At 33.5% G+C, this 20405-nt stretch overlaps 1 protein-coding gene across 3 annotated transcripts in view; it reads right to left on the bottom strand.

Annotated features, from left to right (window-relative positions):
- Window positions 1-20405, bottom strand: part of CDH12 (cadherin 12) — a 978939-nt gene that overhangs the window by 525146 nt on the left and 433388 nt on the right. The gene's annotated exons all lie outside the window — the stretch shown is intronic.

Raw genomic sequence — 20405 nt, forward strand, 5'->3', positions numbered from 1 at the left:
TCCATCCGGCACGCCCACCAGGGGGCGATGCTCTGCCCACCAGGGGGCGATGCTCTGTCGCGACCAGAGCCACTCTAGCGCCTGGGGCAGAGGCCAAGGAGCCATCCCCAGTGCCCGGGCCATCTTTGCTCCAATGGAGCCTCGGCTGCGGGAGGGGAAGAGAGAGACAGAAAGGTAGGAGAGGGGGAGGGGTGGAGAAGCAGATGCACTTCTCCTATGTGCCCTGGCCGGGAATCAAACCAGGGACATCTGCACGCCAGGCCCACGCTTTACCACTGAGCCAACCGGCCAGGACCTCTCACAGTATCTTGATGGGCAAAGCACTGGCACTAATCTCTTTCTCTTCTTAGAAGGGCACTGATATCAATAGGAATACCCCACTGTCAAAACCTCATCTAAACCTTGTTATCTTCCAAAGGCTTCACCTCCAAACACCATCACAGGGTTTTAGGGCGTTGTCACTTGAAATTTGAAGGATGCACTTAGTAGGCAATTACTGCATTTATATGTCTATTATACCTGTATGTTGTTTGATAATCTTTCAGTGAAGTAGGAATCTCATAGATCTAAAGCTTTAAAAAGATACATATTTGGGAAACTGAAGGTTGTATGGTAATTTAGACAAAATGTATTGAGTAGAAATAGCAACAGTACCTGCATCTTCTTTATCTAATCAAACAAACCTAATTATCTATTATTAGATAAAATAAATTGAACAAAGGAAAATAGATATTATATAGTAAATGCCTCATATTCTGCCAGCTATCATATTATTTTTATTAGATGATGTTTGTAAACAATGACTTATTCTACAGCTTTACAGACACTTTTTTTCCTAAGGGCTTCCTCACCTCTTTTTCTTCTCCCACTGGGCTATAATAAGGTTTTTGGGTAGCAGTAAAGCAGGTGTTGAAGTTGATAATAGGAAAGATATTTAACACAGTCTAGTTTTAAAAGGTATGAGTATATGGCTTTATGTAAAAATGTATTGCATGCACCAGAATAAATAAAATATATAGCTTTGTTTTATTTTGTCTTCATGATATTATCCACTATAGGTTAGAGGGGTTGGGAAAGAAGAGAAAAGGAGAGAAACAAGAGAAGCCCAAGTGTCCTCAATAGGACAAGTGGAAAGAAAAGACTATTTTTTAATGAATGGTGTAGCCCAAGGGGTTAAAATAGTAACCAAAAAGATTTCAAGGTGAATCATGTACAAGGAGATATGATACACAATCTAGTTGTGTGTAACTCTTGAGAAATCACTTCCCTAGCTCATGGTAGAGTTGTGAAGAGCTGGTGGTGGTTGGGATTCCACAGGGAAGATTTTCCATGAGACATTTTACAACAGGAAATCGGGAAGCTTACATTAGCAGAGGAATACTAAGGTGAGAATAGTAAGTGTTGAAGGTTGGATGGATCAAACAATGGAAGAGCTATAATATGACCATGAGGTGGGAAGAAATCTAACTCAGACCTCTTGCTACTTAGAAGAGTGCTAGTCATATAGTCACTACTCAAATTGGTTAAAAAGTGAATGAATGAATGGTGTCAGAAAACTTTCTAAACAAATAATTCATCAATTTTACCTTATCATCATGCAATTTCTATATAATACTTTTTTAAAAATTGGTCTGTGGTAAGATGGCTCTGTTATGAATGTAACGATAGAGTGTAATTTGAACATGAGTATATTTGGGGCAAAGGCAGAAGAAATTAGGTCAATAACAAAATTCAAGACTTTTGCTTGCATTGATGTTATTGTAAACCCTCAGCAAGGAGAAAAAGCAAAATACAAAAAGAAATCATTTACTCCCTAAATATAAACATATTAAGCTACATTTCAAACTAAACTGTCAACTAATGATGGAACTGACTCTCTTTCTTCAATGAGTTTACTCAACTTTAAAATTCAAATATCTGTATTTACATCACAATAACTAAGCGTTTAAGTTTGTTTGTTTGTTTGTATTTTTCTTAAGTTGGAAATGGGGAAGCAGTCAGATAGACTCCCGCATGCACCTGACCAGGATCCACCCGGCATGCCCACCAGGGGGCGATGCTCTGCCCATCTGGGGCATTGCTCTGCCACAATCAGAGCCATCCTAGCACCTGAGGCAGAGGCTACAGAGCCAACCTCAACGCCCGGGTAAACTTTGCTCCAATGGAGCCTTGGCTGCGGGAGGGGAAGGGAGAGACAGAGAGGAAGGAGAGGGGGAGGGGTGCAGAAGCAGATGGGCATTTCTCCTGTGTGCCCTGGCCTGGAATCGAACCCGGGACTCCCGCATGCCAGGCCAACACTCTACCACTGAGCCAACCGGCCAGGGCCTAGCATTTAAGTTTTTAATATATTAATATGTATATTTCTCACTCCAGGGTAATAGATATGGTCAGTGACAAATTTTCTAAGAGTATGAGCATACAAAATTTTGATCATGCAAATCTTGTTTTTTTTCTTACTGATAGGTGATAACTTGAAAAAAAGTGAAGCTCAAGATTTAATCTCTTCAGTATCTACAGCAGTGCGTATTGCTGATAATGCTTCTGTTCTAGGAAAATTATGCCATTTTTAGTACTTCAGTGGTGCATTTGGTTTGTAATTACAAAATGTTTCTGAACCAGTTTTAGAAAATAATTTAAGGGGGCTTAATATTAAGCTCTTTTGTTTGCTTGTTTGTATATTTCTTTTATTTTGTTTTTAATCACACAGAGAAATCTTTTATTCTTCCAATGGCTTCTCATTTCTTCTGCACTACCTTTATTCCAGGCACCTAGCAATCTAATTGATCTAATTATGTCCATTCATAATATGTAAAGGGCAGGCGGGAGTGCTGGAGAGCTGTGTTGTTGGCAGAAGAAAAAGAGACTTAGTAACAGCCAAAAACAAAAGCTAGAGCCAAGAGGAGAAGCAATATCTGCAAGATATATATATTTAAGTTTGTTGTCTATTGTATATTATATTCTTTCATTCTGTATTTTCACAAATATTTGATAACATACATATTAGTTGCTTACAGTTTCACTATTAAATTTATATTGTTTGAAATGAAATATATTGCTAAAATTTGACCTCAGGGCATGTACTCAGTGACAGGAGAGAATGCCCCAGGAACCTTATCGCATTTGGGGTTAGAGTTGTTTTCCACATGTAGTGTGTAATCAGAGCTTTCCTAATCCTCTTATCTCTGTTTGGCTAATGGTGTGTATGTATGTTTTAATGTTCATATCAGGCAAACACAGGAGTTCACTCCTCTCTAAGAGAGGAGGTTACACCAAGGTATTTTTGTTATTCTAGAATACATAAAGTTTTTTCACATAATTAAAGGTTCATAGATATTTGGAATAGTTATATTATGACTTTCACAGCTAGAATCAACAAATGAAAATTGTGTTAAATGGTATGGGTTCTTCTGAATCTGAATCTAACACTCTTTTCATGTAACACACTATACCTATGAAAACAAATATTTTTATCAATGAGACAGATTAAAACATATTTTCCGTACAAATACGCATTGAGGTCAGCCTTCTATTTCTCTATGAATTGTCACCAGAAATATGAAGTTAATTATAATCAAACATTCATATTGATACAACATTAAAAAGTAAAATATAACTCCTTTAGCTTTTTGTTTTTATAAAAACATGTTAAAACGAATTGTTTTATATTTGTGAAGAACCAAATACATGGTCATTATTAATCATGTAATTTTATACATACATGAACTTATACTTTAGTGTAAGGCTTTGATCAGAACTTTTATTAACATGGTAGTTAATCTGTATGAACATTAATTTTTTATAAGCATCTCAGTGCTACATAAATTAGGTAAATTAGCTGGTTACTAAATGCAATTATGTTTATTTTAGATATCTTTATTATATGCGGCTTAAGTGTCTGTCTCTGATAGCTTATTGGTTGCTTGCGTAAATGTACTAGCCAATGGGGTGAAGTTGCCACGGCATTCAAATAGTCCCGCCTTCTGGCATGCCACCTCACAAATTGAGGTTAAAGATTGGAGCAATTATTATGCTGTTAAGAAATCTTAACACCAGAAGGGGTCTTTGCAATGGTACAAGACTAGAGGTTCTCCAATTGAAAAATAATGTCATAATAGCTAAGTCTTTGACTGGCTCCTCTAAAGGTGAAATATATGTCATTCCAAGAATTGATTTGGCTCCATCTCAAACAGGGTTGCCGTTTCAATTAAGACGTAGACAATTTCCTGTAAAACTTGCCTTTGCTATGACCATCAATAAGTCTCAGGGCCAAACGCTTAAGCGTGTTGGCATTTTTTTACCTGAGCCTGCATTTGGACACGGTCAACTTTATGTTGCCTGTTCAAGAGTTCATGAAAGAATGGACATAAAATTAAAAATAATTGATGGTCCTCTGCAAGGCTGAGCTTAAAAATGATGGAAAGGTCTACACAAGAAATGTTGTGTACAAAGAGATCTTTGACATGTGAATTAACATTTTATTATTTAAATCACCTTTATTTATTGAGCTAGCGGTGGCTCTTAAGAAATATACCGCCAGTGGTTTCCTTCATTGCACTCTAAGCAATTAAGCAAGTAGAAGGGGGAAACCCCATGGGGCAGTAAGCAAAGGGGCGTCCTCGCCACCTGCCCTGGGTAATTCAGTTTGAATTAGCAGACACCTTTGCACAAATCATTTTAATTACAATTTGTAATATCTAGAATCGCAGTCATTTCGTATGACTGCCGGGCTTTCTAGTATAGAATAGCAAGTTCCAGGCAGCTATCGCAAAAGGAATCAAAATAGCAAGAAGGTATTGGAAAAAGGTGTTGGATACAGCAAAGAAAATGGTGAAAAAATATAGAAAAAGAATTTGAGATTGTAGATAGGTGCCAGTCATTAAAGGGCCTTATATGAGATGCTAAGGCTATGTCCATTATTTTTAAAGATTTGGAAAAACTCTGGAGGATTTTAAAGATAGAGTAAGATATGATATGATCTGTATTCCTAACACAGAGTTTAGGATTCCTTTGAGCAGTGACTTGTAAGACAAATTTGAAATCAGTGAAGAGAAAAAGCTCTCACAAATAACTGATCCAGAGATAATGCTAGTTTTAGGTCAGGGTTGTTGCCATACAAGTGGAGGGAAAAAAATATCCTTTCAAATGGTCAGGGTTTGAGATAAACAGAAATTAACCTTTAAATTGATTGAATCATTAAAGATAATATATTGGCCAATAATTTACCCCTAGAAGTATGATGAGACCGTAACAAATAAGCAGAACTCAGGCACAACCTTTCTCCTTTTTCTTATTCTTCTTTTCCAAGTGAGAAGAAAGGAGATAGAACAGGCTCCTGGATGTCCTTCAACTGGGATCCACCTGGCAACCCCCATCTTGGGCCATGCTCACAACTGAGCTATTTTTAGTGCCTGAGGTGGAGATTCCATCGAGTCATCCTCAGAGCTTGAAGCAATCAAACCATGACAGTGGAAGAGGAAGAGTGAGGGGAGAAAGAGGAATAGAAAAGTAGATTTTCACTTCTCCTGTGTGCCCTAATTGGGAATTGATCCCAGGACATCCACACACTGGTCCAACACTTTACCACTGAGCCAACCTGCCAGGGCCAGGGTACAACTTTGGAAATGTTTCTTACCTGTTTCCCTAATGCTGTCTCCTTAGTAAGTATATAGTGCACTCCCAGAGTGAATTTGTAGGTTTCTGTTTGGACTAGAACAGCAACTCAGTATCAAGAACATATTGATGTTCTTTGATTACTTCAATCCTGTAGCTTTTCTGTCCAAACTTTTAAGTTTATCATAAACCGGCTTCCCTTATGTAGAAAGATCTACATGTAATGGGTATTCATTGGTTCAAAAAAATAGAATATGCAGTGGTGGATACAGAGTTTTAAACAACTTAGTGGATCTACAGTATTTCAACAAAACCACTAATGACTCAAGTTTCTCTATGTATACTGGTATGAATAGTACAAGCTCTAGTCTAAAATGAGCTTTCCTGGTGGAATAAAACAGCTTCCAATACAGTGAGGATAAAATGTTTCCTTACTTGCATCCATCATCAGGGAGAGCTGGCACAAACATAAAAAGTTGTTATGAGCTTTTACTCTTATTGAATTAGTTGAGCTAAATGTTTCACAGCTGCAGAGCAGAGGTATGTTACCCTGCACTTTCTCTCTTGCTCTTCTCCATTGCCAGTTTATATCCTTCAACACCATACTTCCTGTGCCAAATGTCTAATGTGATGTCCTCAGTTTTCAGTAGTACTTAATAAAGTCCTATTTAATTTCTCATTTAACTACTGACACGTGTCTTAGCTCCTCAAACCATAACAAATGAGAGTAAATGGTTCCCTAAATTCTTAACACTAAAAGCTCACATTTGCTCTGTTTAATTTAGTGGGCACATAATACCAGATGTGACCTGTTAGAACTGGAAATTTATATTATGCTGCACTGCTAATCTACCAAACTTTGCGGGAAATTTTGTGAAGCTTAATTAGTAAGTATTACCTGACTCACTAATAAGGAAAAATAATTTTGAGAAAATACTTGTTAAGGGTTAGAAAATTGTATGTTCATGATTCATAATGTGTTTTTCCAACCATGCCTTGTGCAAAAACATGCTTAGCATTTACATTTTAATATCTTTAGTTTGGGTCCTGAATATAATCATCCTGGCATGGAATTGCTGTAACACGTACAGGTAAAAGCACTGGGTACAGAGATAAAAATCAGTTGCTATTCAGAAGCTATTGAAATTCAAGACAAAATGCATTAATGTATTGGAAGGGAATCAGCTGAAGGACTTTTTTTTCATTTTTAAAATTCATATTTTTTCTTTGATAAATATAGATCACATATATTATTATAGTCTACCCCAAAACCATTTCATTGCAAATATTTATGCAGTATTTTTTGGTTTGGTTAATGATGAATGTCTTGGAAGGCTACCATTAACTGAAGAAGCAGTATCATAACTCAACTACAGTAGACATATATAGCAAAAGTAGTTTTGATAAGTAAAATCATATAGTTTATATAGAGTTAGAGAAAAATAAACTTTTGGTTCAGATGGGCATAAATAAAGAAGTAAGATTTAAATCACCCAAAATGCCCCACAAATATAAGTTCAAAAAACAAAATATGGATTATTTTATAAATACTAGCACTCAAAATACCTTTTCTTGTGTGTATTTTGCTATTGAATGCCACTGAATAGCATTTCCTCTTTTGAGTCACTAGTCTTTTCTTAAGAATAAAATAAGTAGCAACAAAATTTTGAAAGTTAAATTATGCTTGGAGAACTATGTCACATTTGATCCAAGTTTCTTAGTGTTGAGTTCCTACTTAGAGCATGAAGATTGTCTTTATAGGTCACAAAATATAATGATTCATATATGCCTACATTTATTGCCTGATGTCTAACTTTTACTTGAAGTAACTTTTAAAATTAGTTAAATATAATGGAATGGATGCTACTTGCTTCTATCTCATAAATTCATCTATTGTTTTATAGATGTGACTGTTTAGTATCATATTGAAATAAAAAAACACTTAGCAATTTAAAAGTAAATACCATAGGAAGTCAGAGAAACAAAAACAGTTCTCTAGATACTAGGAAAAATAAGTCATAGAGGGTTACAGAATTGTAGTAAAAGATTCACAGTAGTCTTGAGAAAACAAAAATAACTATTTTGCTGCATTTTAATAAAAATGCTAAACCATGGCAAAATAAAACTGATAGAGATCAAACTCTAGGACAAAATGTATTTTTTTGGTAAAATTAATGTTCAGTTACTCTGTTTATTGGCAAAGGGGGGTAAATATAATCAGTAAATATGGAACTAGCACCTTAATTATTTCTAGCCAGGAAGACAACAAATGTTTCCAAAATTTTCATATCTGAAGGAACGAAATTACTATAAATCACACAAATCATGATCTACGTCTGGATTACTCATTGGACAAGAAACAAATCATTGCTGTGATTAAATGACTCATTAACCTGTGTAATAAAATAACAGTGACAACTGTGAAATAACAGAAATTTTACTGAAATCAATGATAAAAGGTCTGTGCTTAAAGAATATGTGTTCCATTTATCAGCAGGGCAGCATTATGTCTCTGCTCTTCATTTACTTCCTTAATAATGTACTGGCAATGATAATACACCTTTCAAGGGATTATTGTGAGGCTGTAAATGGCAGAATGTGTCTGATATGTTTGGTAAATTGTGAAGCCCCATTAAATCTTTAGAAATGCTAATTTTACCACTAATGCAATATACAGTGCTGGTGAAGACATATATCTGGATAAAGAAAAAAGAAGGGTAAACTCATAGAAGAGTTGAGGCATAATTTGTGGCAAACAATATTCAAATAAATTGATTATCCTTAACTGGGGAATTTTAAAGCATATATTATACCAAATATTTCTTTAGAAAGTCTAAACATAGCCAAATTTCTTTGTCCCTTTTAAATTATTTATTTTCAAAAGATCTTTTATTATCTTTCTCTGAAACTGAAATATCTGAAAGTATAGAGTCAACTCAAAACATTTTTCTTAGTATACCTTATTTGTATGTAGTTTTAGCTAATACAATGTTTTTAAAATTTATCTGTCACAGTCTTTTGTACTTATTAAGCAATAATACAATATAACATGAATAGAACAAAATATATACTACATATATCTCATAGAATAATTATTGTGAGATAGACAAAAACATTAAGGGCTATACATATTTTTGAAACTAAGCCATCTGAGACAATCAGTATGACTGGATCTTATGAATATCATGCTAAGCAAAACAAGTTGGACAGAAAAAGTTAAGAACAATATGATATAAAACGGAAAACAACAACAGAACAAATAGAAAAGAACAAACTAAAAAAACTCATGAACACAGACAACAGTATAGTGATTACCAGAGGGAAATGGGCTAAGGGGTAGAAAAGGGTAAAGGGTGTCAATTATATGGACGGAAGATGATTTGACTTTGGTTGGTGTGTACACTTGAATATACAGATGATGTAGCATAGAGTTGTACACTTGAAACCTATATAATGTTATTAAGCAATGTCAGCCCAATAAACTTAATAAATAATATCATAAAAATTTAAACAATTTTTAAAATTTCTAAGTCTAATACATATATTTATATGTATAACAATGTAGTTACATCTTATTAAATTAAATTAAGCATCCCTTATTGTTTAAACAATTCATGTACTTGTCCTGTAATTTTAAAAATGTGCATAAGAATGCATAAATGACACAAAGCTCTTTTTATGTAAACAGAGTAATTAATATTGAAATCTGAAGTTCTTTTAACTGTCAAAGGAAATATGCTTTTCAGTTTGAAAAATCCTGACTTACTGCCTTAAACAATTTGGAAAACATTAGGTAGTCAGCTTTGAGTACAATAAATATATTCATAAAGCATGTAAATGAGATTCAAGGAGGTATTATATAAGAAATGCTGGAGGATATGACACTGAGTTACCTTTCTTTTCTCTCTTTGATAATGAAGAAGGCAAATTATGACAATGTTCATTTAAATAGAAAATAATATAATTGATCATAGCATCAGAGAATAAAAATTGATGTTGTTGATCACACTGCAATCTATTCTATCTTTCCCTTGGAGAAAAGTGTCATTCTTATAATATGCTAATCAAAACTGAATCTGAATAAAACTGTACTTATTGACTCTTGTCTCTCAGAATATGTGAAATTATTATGCACATGTACAAACACCCAAGCAGTAATCAATTAAAAATTATGCTTTTTCTTCTATGAACTTTTAACTTTCAATATCTCAAAAACATCAAAATTACTATACAGTCATGTACCGTATATGATGTTTTGGTCAGCGACTGAGTGCATATAAGATAGTGGTCTCATAAGATTATAATGGAGCTGGAAAATTTGTATGCTTAGTGATGCCATAGCCCTCACAATGTCATAGTGCAATGCATTACTCGTGTGTTTCTGTTGATGTTAGTGTAAACAAATTTTTTTTTTTAGATTTTATTTATTCATTTTAGAGAAGTGGGGGAGAGAGAAGGGGGAGGAGCAGGAAGTATCAATTCCCATATGTGCCTTGCCTGGGCAAGCCCAGGGTTTCGAACCTGCAACCTCAGCATTCCAGGTCGATGCTTTATCCACTGCACCACCACAGGTCAGGCAGTGTAAACAAATTTAATGTGCTGCCAGCCAGTTATATAAAAGTACAGTATGTATAATATGTAATACCTGATAATAATAATAATAAACAATTATGTTACTTGTTTATGTATTTGTTCTGCTTTTTATCATTATTTGAGAGGGTATTCTTTCTACTCACTAGAAAAGTTTGCTAGAAAACACTATAATGTGATACTCCAGCAGCAGCCTCTTATGTCTCCTGTACCCACAAGACTCGACTGCATCATTTTACTTTTGTGCTTATGTTGCTCTTGTAATCTGAAGTTTTATACAGTAACATGCAGTAAAGGCTTGTTGCCTAGGAGCAATACCTTACAGTTGTTCCCCTCTGCCCCCACAGTGCAGTAAGTTATACCATCTAAGTGTGCGCATGTGTTCCCACAATGACAAACTTACCTAATGATGTCTCAGATCCTATACCTGTTGTTAAGTGGTGTATGACTATATTCAAGACATCTTTTTAAATCCTATAATTAAATATTGTTTGTTATAAAAAGAGCATTTCAACCTTTGGGTTGCCTGTTCAGTGACCTCTTTCCATGTGAAAATTCATATTCTTCTGGGACTTTTTATTTTTTTCTATGTAATGTTTATTTCTAGACATTTTCACTATTTTTCTTAACTTGATCTCCAATTATTCAGATGTTGGGGGTCATCTTGGCAATTTTCCCACTTTTTTATGGATGAGGATTGGACAAAATCTTAATAGAAAAGTCTTCCTCTGAAGACCATACTACTTTTATTACTGTTTATGGTTATAAATAGGGAAGAAATTTGGAGGATTTTACTTTCAGTGTAAAATTATTTAAATTATCCTTTTGTTTTCATATTGGACATCTACCCTTAATATATCTGTTTTTCTCTAAGTTTCAAAAACCAAACAAACTTCTCCAAATTATAAACTTTCAGTCTTCTGTGAAGACCAGGGAGAAATTTTTATGCAGCATTGTGAAGTCAAGAAGAGAACCAGGCTGTGGCTAGATAGCTCAGCTGGTTAGAGATTCATCCTGAAGCACAGAGGTTGCCAATTCGATGCCCCAGTCAGAAATAGGTCAACATTCCTGTCTGCCTGTCTGTCTCTCTCTTTTCCTCCCTTCCTCTCTCACTAAATCCAATAAATAAAAAATATAAAAAAATAAAAAAAATAACAAGAAGAGAACTAGAAAATCTATTTTATAAACTTTCAACTAATTCTCTTGTTGTAGGCCCACTGTCACTTCTCTTGAGAGGTATTCAGTCACATTAATCACTGAGAGGTTAGTATGTCCTACAGGGTTGTTTATGAGTATTGCAATGTGAAGTTTCTTGGCTTTCTCCTCTGTCATTCATTCCAAGACGTGAATTTTTCGGGTCCGCTGGGTAAGTCTTCTTAGTGCATCTATGTTTTATCTTCAAAATTGTTTATGATGTATCTTAAGACTAATAAAAGCATTTTAATGTGTGTCTTAGGAAGCAGTGTGTCTTTATACAACCTACCATCTTTAACTAGAAACCTTCCTTTATCTTGCAAATATAGTGACATAGAAATTTAGCATGTGTTATATTAAAAAAAATAAAAAATATATTACTTTAAGAAGCTGAGAATGATTCAATCTTGGACTAAATACCTATTTTATAAATCATTGGCATTACTGAGGATATGAAAATGAATGAGTCCCTGTTCTCAAAAGACTATCACTATAATTGGAGAGATTTAATAATTACTACCAAGTGACTAAGATACTATGAATAGTAAGGAAAATATTGTTAGAAATATGTCAATACCAACCCAGTGGGTTATGTAGAATCTGATATACACTTAGAATAAGCCAAAATGACTCAGTAAAAAAGTGTCAATCAAGATGAATTTTTAGGATGTTATAATAGTTCTCATAGTTAATAGAAGACATGGGAAAGGTCACGTAAACTGTCATTCAAACCTAAGCTATCTTTGGATTTGCTAGAGTGGCTGAGACTGAAAACAGACACCGGCAGCTCTAAGGACTGGCATTGACTTTGTTACAAAATCACCCACTGGCTGCAACCTAAAAAAAATGGACAGGTAGAACAGGGTCTGTTATCTCAGTGGAGTGATGCCTGCCTCAGGATCATCACAGTTATAAGTGGGGACTTATTTGGCCCTTTCTTCTTAAAAAAGAGAAAGAGAGAGCTCTTTAGATAATTTAACTTTAAAAAGAAGAACAATCTCCATTTGCATTAAACTTGAAACACTAAGGGGTAGGTATCTCTGGAATTCCAATTTGCCCACAAAATTTCTTCTAAAAATGCTTTATTAGAGTCATAGAAATAACCAGAATACATCATCATATGGTTCAGAGAATAGCAAAACTAGAGAGCTGCCACTAAAACCATAAAACTCTTTTATCAAAGAGGTTTGTTAAACTGGATAGACAGTGTTTCAAATAGGACAACTGTAGAAATAATAGCTCCTATCTGAGGTAGAGTTTATGCCTCCAGGTACTTGGATTAATGAATATATATTCATATACACTTATCTCTTATACTCAATATTACTAAATAATTAAGAATAAAAATCATGAAACTAAGTAAATAGGTAAATATTGCTAAATGGAACTTTTTTTTATAAATAAATTTTTATTGTAATGGGGTGACATCAATAAATCAGGGTACATATGTTCAAAGAAAACATGTCCAGGTTATCTTGTCATTCAATTATGTTGCATACCCATCACCCAAAGTCAGATTGTCCTCCGTCACATTCTATCTAGTTTTCTTTGTGCCCCTCCCCCTCCCCCTCTCCCTCCTTCCCTCTCCCCCATAACCACCACACTCTTGTCCATTTGTTCATGTCTCTTAGTCTCGTTTTTATGTCTCACCAATGTATGGAATCCTGCAGTTCTTGTTTTTTTCTGATTTACTTATTTCACTCCGTATAATGTTATCAAGATCCCACCATTTTGTTGTAAGTGATCTGATGTCATCATTTCTTATGGCTGAATAGTATACCATGGTGTTTATATGCCACATCTTCTTTATCTGGTCTTCTATTTTTTTTTACAGTGACTAAAGCCTTTAAGCAAACTCTTGGCCAATACAGCAAGAATCCATAAAAGAGTAGTGTCCTAACATGTTCACCAAGTCCAAGTTGGCCCCAACACCATGCCAAATCCCTGAAAAATGCAACCCAACCCCAGTTCAGTCTGTTAGGAGCTGTCACAAGGATTAGGAGTCCAGGAAAAGTCCATATCCAGGAAAAGACTGCATGGCACTGGAATTGTTGTCACAATTCTATACTTTGCAGCTCACGTCCAAGTCCCAATGACCGCTGCTTCTAGCTGGTAATGATTCAGGTAGACTGGAAAAGCCATCTCATCTCTCCAGGTAGAGGAGCACAGAAGCTCCATCTCCACACATGCTGCTAAATGGAGTTTTTTGGAGTGGTGGATGTCATATGTTTTGGAACTTTAATTTGCACTCTTGACTCCTTCCTTAGAAGTGAATTACAAATTCTAATTATAATCCTTCTTTTACTACATACAGTGCTACAATGCTCAAATGAGTGGATTCAAGACAATTTAATGTTCCAGTGCTATTTTTACAATGAAATGATTCAACAAATAATCTTGCCTGACCTGTGGTGGCGCAGTGGATAAAGCGTCGACCTGGAAATGCTGAGGTCGCCGATTCGAAACCCTGGGCTTGCCTGGTCAAGGCACATATGGGAGTTGATGCTTCCAGCTCCTCCCCCCTGTCTGTCTCTCCTCTCTCTCTCCCTCTTTCTCTCCTCTCTAAAATGAATAAATAAATTTAAAAAAAAACAACAAATAATCTTTTAGCAAAGAGAATGGACAACCCTGACACAGGCATTGAAAGAGCTACATTCAAAAACTTATCATATGCCTATTCTATATATTATACATACAGGATGTTGCAAAAGTGGATTTACAGTTGTTTATATGGGAAATAATACACTAATTAATAATTATATAAGAATAGAATATGCACTTAATGTACTCACAACTGTAAACCTACTTTTGCCATACTTTTGCCACACCAGGCACTTCATATAGCCATGGGCATCTACACTGATCATGTCTCTGTATTGTTGTATCTTTAAACTTTGGTTGAAGAATAATAAAACTGGGGGATAGTAATTGACATAAGATAATTTTTTTGTCCCTGTGTTTAATAGTCCTGAGGAAAAAAATAAACAAACAAAAAACCTTAAATACTTTGCTCAAAAAACTACAGGCTCCTATATTATATGACATGAGACAATTAAACAATTTACTTTACTAATAAGTTATTCCAAAATACTCACATTACTTATTGATTTTTATAAAGAGAGGAAAGGAGAGAGACAGAAACATTGATTTCTTTTGTTCCACTTACTTATGCATCCGTTGGTTGATTCTTGTATGTGTCCTAACTAGGTATTGAATCAGCAAATTTGGTGTGTTAGGACAATACTCTAACCAGGTGAGCTACTTAGTTAGAGCCCCAAAATATTTACTTTAATATGTAATCATCTCAGCTTCATGTAACAAATTTTTGCTGTTCCAATATTAGAATAATTACCCAGTCCAGGCTGTAATACAAATCCTATAAATATCCTTTCTAATTCCACCATTTGGAGAAACAGCTAAAACTGTTCAACGTGATATTCTTTTTTCCTCACTGCACTAATTTCAGTAAATTTAACTGTGATTAACAAATATAAGATAAAACACAACAATTAGACTTGACTAAGAGCAACGTGCATTAAAAGAGAGTCAATGCTACAATGATTTAAAGAAATTGACCTCCCTGTGAAATCAGACTTCCAGAACACATAAGAAGTCTAAATTTGGTCAGAAATGGATATTCTGCATCCTTGTGAGTTTCACTTTCTATTCTATAGTATCAAAATATATAATAAAATACTATTTTTCACATATAAAGTATATAGGTAAAAAATAAGAAAATTAAATTCTATTAATTTATAGTAAGATTTTATTAAAATAAAAGCATGCTGTTTTTCAAGGTGTATAAATAGTTAGATATCATATGACTGTTAATTTTAGAAAAACAAATAATTAAAAGCCAACATATAAATATAATATCCTGAGATTATAAAGATGAAAAAAGTATTAATGTTAAGATCTGATAAGAATATTAATCAATGTTGCAAATTCTAAGAAAATAAGTTTATTTTAATATTTTTGTTCTGCATTTGTTATTTTTTGAAATAGATCTTCTACAATTCCCAATTTGAAGAATTTTGACAAAATTTTCTGACACGTGTAATTATTATTATAGTCTTGTTATTGACAGATAGTCAGTTAAAAAATATCTTGAAATTTCAGTAGACTTAAATCTCAACAGAATATCACAACCCAAATGTGAAATATGTTTGGAAATGGATATGAATGTTAACTTAAATATAACTCTTCTGATAAGTCTTAAATGCAATTTGATCAATATTTGGGACTAGAGAATAAGCACTGAGTAGCTATGAAAATCTATAGCTGGAAGGTTTATATTTTTTGTAATGCTTTCAAGAAAAGAAAATAATACAAAGTACCCCAGCTGAAGTTCAAATAAACGCCATCCATTAGTTTTTCAAAGTATTTTAAACATTTTTTTTCTTATGATTCTTGACAGCTTAGGGCAAACAATGTTCTTTGTTAATTTATCTCTAGGCTGATACCTATAAAGATCCTTTGAGATTACTGTAAGCTCCAACTAATGTCCATTTCTTTTATGCTACATTTGGGCTTTAAAGAGTGATGTCCTCCTATGTGGCTATCAGTCTCCCAGACTCATTTAACTGAATACATAAAATGAAAAATGATGAGCTTTTGGGGTGAACTTACTATTTGGCACATTAAAGCTAATTTATTATAGATCAATATGACCTTAACAATACCACCTTCTCTTCACTTCATTTTACTTTTCAAGTAAGAATAACAAACCTTAATGGATAAGAACAAGCTGAAATAGGTTATGTGTTACAAAATAGTTTATGTATTACTAAGCTTTATATCTATATATACAGTATATGTATATACACATATAGTTTATGCATACATAAAATCCTTAGAAAATTAAAATTCATGTAAAGTCATAATGAGGCTCTAATTTTAGTTTGAAGGACTAGTAGTCTTCATCATTTTACTTAAAAAAGAATAATTTTCTTATTCAAATAAAAGTAAGTTTTACTTGAAATATCCATAAAAACAAGAAAATAAATGCATTCTTTGGTATGCATCTAAAATGTAGGTGAGAACAGCAATTAAGTTCTATCCCTTTACAAAAAAACAGTATATGTAAAAGAGAAACTACATAATACTATGACTTTTAATATTTTATAAATAATATAGTCAAAATCATCTTGAGGATTAAAATGACTATTAAAGACTATATATATGTTTATATATGTTTATATGTATATATGTAAGCATAGATTAAGTACTATATTGATATAGATTGTATATATTCTACCATCCTTGGAGACATACAGCATTTAGCCCTTTCTGTATATACTTGTAAGTGACTTGCCTAAAAGCCTCTGAAAATTTATGGAAAACACTTATTTCAAAAGAAATAGGTACCATGACAGTAGGACACATTTATCAAGACTACAGACCTGTTTACAACTAAATTCAGAAAATATTTTAATAATTATCAGGGCTCAAAAATATAAATCTAAAGATAAATTTTATCAGTTGGATTTATAGTTCATTATCTTTCAACAAGTACTTCTTAACAGATAAAATGTGGTTTAACAATTTTGAATTTCCAATAATAAAATTACCCAAATTAAAGCTAGTGCTGCTCAACCCTTTTTAAATAGCCAACAAACTATAAAACCAAGATCTATAATAACATCTCAACTTACTTCAAATCGTCACAGTTATTCTTTGAGATCATACCAAAATCTCTTCAGCTACTTTCACACATTTAAAGAAATAAAGTAAAATCAGTTTATATGTTTATACCTATAATTCTTAAAAAGTTTTCTTATAAGTATATTACATCTATTTGTATAGATATAATATAACTAAATATGACTATGTATGTATATCTGCATGTACATATGTATGTTGGATGTGTGTGTGTATATATATACACATATATATATATATAATTTTTAATTTATTCAGTAAAAACAACATTCTCTACGTTTAGGACAGCAACTAATTTGACAGTTGGTATATTAACAGTGGGAAAGACAGAATCATGGCCAAGAACAAAGAGCAGAAGGGCAAGCCCCACTTGCGTGAGAAGCCTCATGTGAAACTGTATTTAAATCATTCCAGCACAGTACTTTTTCATCTGCAATCATAAATATAAATTAAGCTCAAAGTCTCTGGGAACTTAAAAATAGCAGCCTTAATACCTTGACCTTAAATTAATGACTCAAATGTTAATGGGGGAAAGAAAAGGCTAAGTGACTAAAGCTACAGAGTGGGATTAGACCTTGCTTGGACGGGATGATGCTAGATTCGATTGCATCTGGATTCTACGGAACTGGATGATGCAGTTCCATTGAGAGAATTAAGAATAAAGTGGTATCACTCTATGATAGTTGTAGGAACAGAGTGCTGTCTTTCTCTATGAGAGCCAAGTGCAGAGTGTTGTAGAAGACAGACTGCTATTGATAGGGATTTTTGCCAAATGAGGTGACATTCAAAATGAGACCTGAAGGACAAGTAGGAAGAATCAGGGAAAGTTATTCCAAGTAGTAAGATCAGATTGTTCAAAATTCTAATGCATAATAAAATTATTCTAAGTAATTTATCATTTGTTAGTAATTAATTTATTCAACAAGTATATATTGAACACTAGTTATTTGAGTGCAGATATATATTTAAAAACTCATCAAAACTTTGCTTCCTCAAGTTTTACTTGAACTATTTTGAAGCTTATATCCAAAAAGAACTTTTCTGATTCTTACTCCTTTTTAGATAAGTAATAGAGACTTTCTTCTTCATAGTGATTTATTTTTATGCCTACAGATTAAATATTTTATAACTATATATTAAAAAGGTAAATATATTACTTAAAATACTTTGCAAGTGAAATAAATATGCCTCTTAAATAATCAATATGAAGTGCTTATTTATTAGTGATAAAAATAAAAAATGTCCTTGTGTATTTCTAAACTGAACTTAGGAAATCATGTAATGACTCAAACTTTTATCCAATAAATGTTGTGGCTTATAGAAACCAATCAGATAAGATAATAGCAGTTAGCCAAAAAAAGCAAATATGCTTCTATTATACAAATTTTAAAATTAAAACCAGAATCCTTTTTTTTTTTATCAAGCATCAATGTCATTTTTAAATAGAAATACTACTACAGTGATTAAAACTTTAAGGAATATTTTATATTACATATAATAGAATAAAAATTACATATCACATTATTATATATAATAATTATACATAATATTATTTATAAGTGAATTTCAACCTTTTTTATCTCATTACATACATAAACTAATTACTAAAATTCAGCGGCACACCAAAAAATGTATTTTTTGACAATCTAACAAAAATGATGTAATTTTGGTTTATTCACACTGTATGAACATTTTGTGTTGACTATTGTCATTATTTATTTGATTATCAAAGGGAAGAAAAGGTCAGTGCCTTGACTGAATAGTCAGCTGATGCATGTTTTAAAAATTCTTGTGACACATCAGTGAGTCTACTACAGCACACTTGTTGAAACTCATTCCTATATATACTAGGACTTGAGAATTAAGCAAGGAACAGAACCAGCATGGGACAGTGTCAGATGAAAACACTTGTTCTTTACTCCTCTTGGTTCCTAGTGAAGTGATGTTGATTTGGCTAGAAATTCAGGCCTCTTCTCCTACCCATTCTTTCAGTCTGGTCCAGCAAGGGAGACTTAATCAATAGTGTTTGGAGAAAATTCAGGCATGAATGACTAAGCTTCCTCTGGTTTCTCTTCTCTGTCCAGCCTGCCTGAGCAGAGGTGCTTTTCAGTATTCTAAGAACCCAGAAATTATTTTGGTTAATTCAATCTAATATGATTACAAGGCAACCACATATTCCATTTATATGCCATCCTCTGATCTTTCATCAGTAATTAATAAATCTGACACTTTGTCTCCACCTGTTTGATTCCTTAATCTCTCAACTGCTTTTGCATTATTTTTGGCTTTGTAATAGAGAAAATACTGAAACTCAAGCTGTCTCACTTTATTCCTCAGTAAGACAAAGATAATGTTTATAAAGTTTAAATTAATATGAATATTTAAAAGTGCTTAGCCATATTTGACACATGGTCAGGACTAGCTGAGTGCCATTAAGTAAATCAAAATGATTTATTAGTCCCTTTACTATTCCAGTAATGAGATCAGAGTGGCATATAGGGTATATCTCACTCACCTTGTTGAACAAAGAGAGAAATTTGGATTTTTTTATAAAGCACAACTGAAAGTACGGCGTGTGTAACATAGACTTTAGGGAAGTAAGAAGAGTCAGGTGCAGTCTAACTTCACTAGCAGCTTGCTGCCTTCTAAGGGAAAGCCAGTGGAGGAGCAGCCAGATAAAAAGCACCTGTGTTCCCTGGGGCACAGGAAGTTAAACCAGTTCACAAATCAGTACCTCCTACTTAAGAATCTTTAAGTGAAAATTGTGTGTTTTATTTACAGCACTTTTAAGTGAGGTCAAGGGTCTTTTTTATTTACATGGGAAAGTAATCCAATTGATAAACTTAAAAAAATTGGAATTATGTTGCTATAAGTAAGAGAACATTTCATTGGCTTAATGGAAGTTGTCCAGAAGCACATGGCAAGGGTTTATATTACTGATCTATAATGCGGCAGCAAAATAGGATAAAAATTCTTCATTTTTCTTCAAAAGGCAGATCAGGTACTAGTGAAGTTATATAAGAAGTTACAGGATATTGCTATGGGCTAAAATATGTTTCTCTATAATTTATATGTTGAAACAATAATCTTTAGTACCTCAGAATGTATTTGGAAGTATAGTTTTTAAAGAGATTATTGACTTAAAATTAGGTCATTAGTGTAGTCCCTAATCCAATATGACTAGTGTCCTTACAAGAGGAAATTAAGAACCAGACACAAACCGAGGGAAGACCATAGGAAGACACAGAGATGGCCATTGACCATCTACAAGCAAAGGAGAGAGGCCTCAGAAGAAACCAGCCTGCTGACACTTGATCTGAACTTCTAGCTTCTGGAACTGTGAGAAAATA

Source organism: Saccopteryx bilineata, chromosome 1 (assembly GCF_036850765.1).
Source record: "Saccopteryx bilineata isolate mSacBil1 chromosome 1, mSacBil1_pri_phased_curated, whole genome shotgun sequence".
Classification (NCBI taxonomy): Eukaryota; Metazoa; Chordata; class Mammalia; order Chiroptera; family Emballonuridae; genus Saccopteryx; species Saccopteryx bilineata.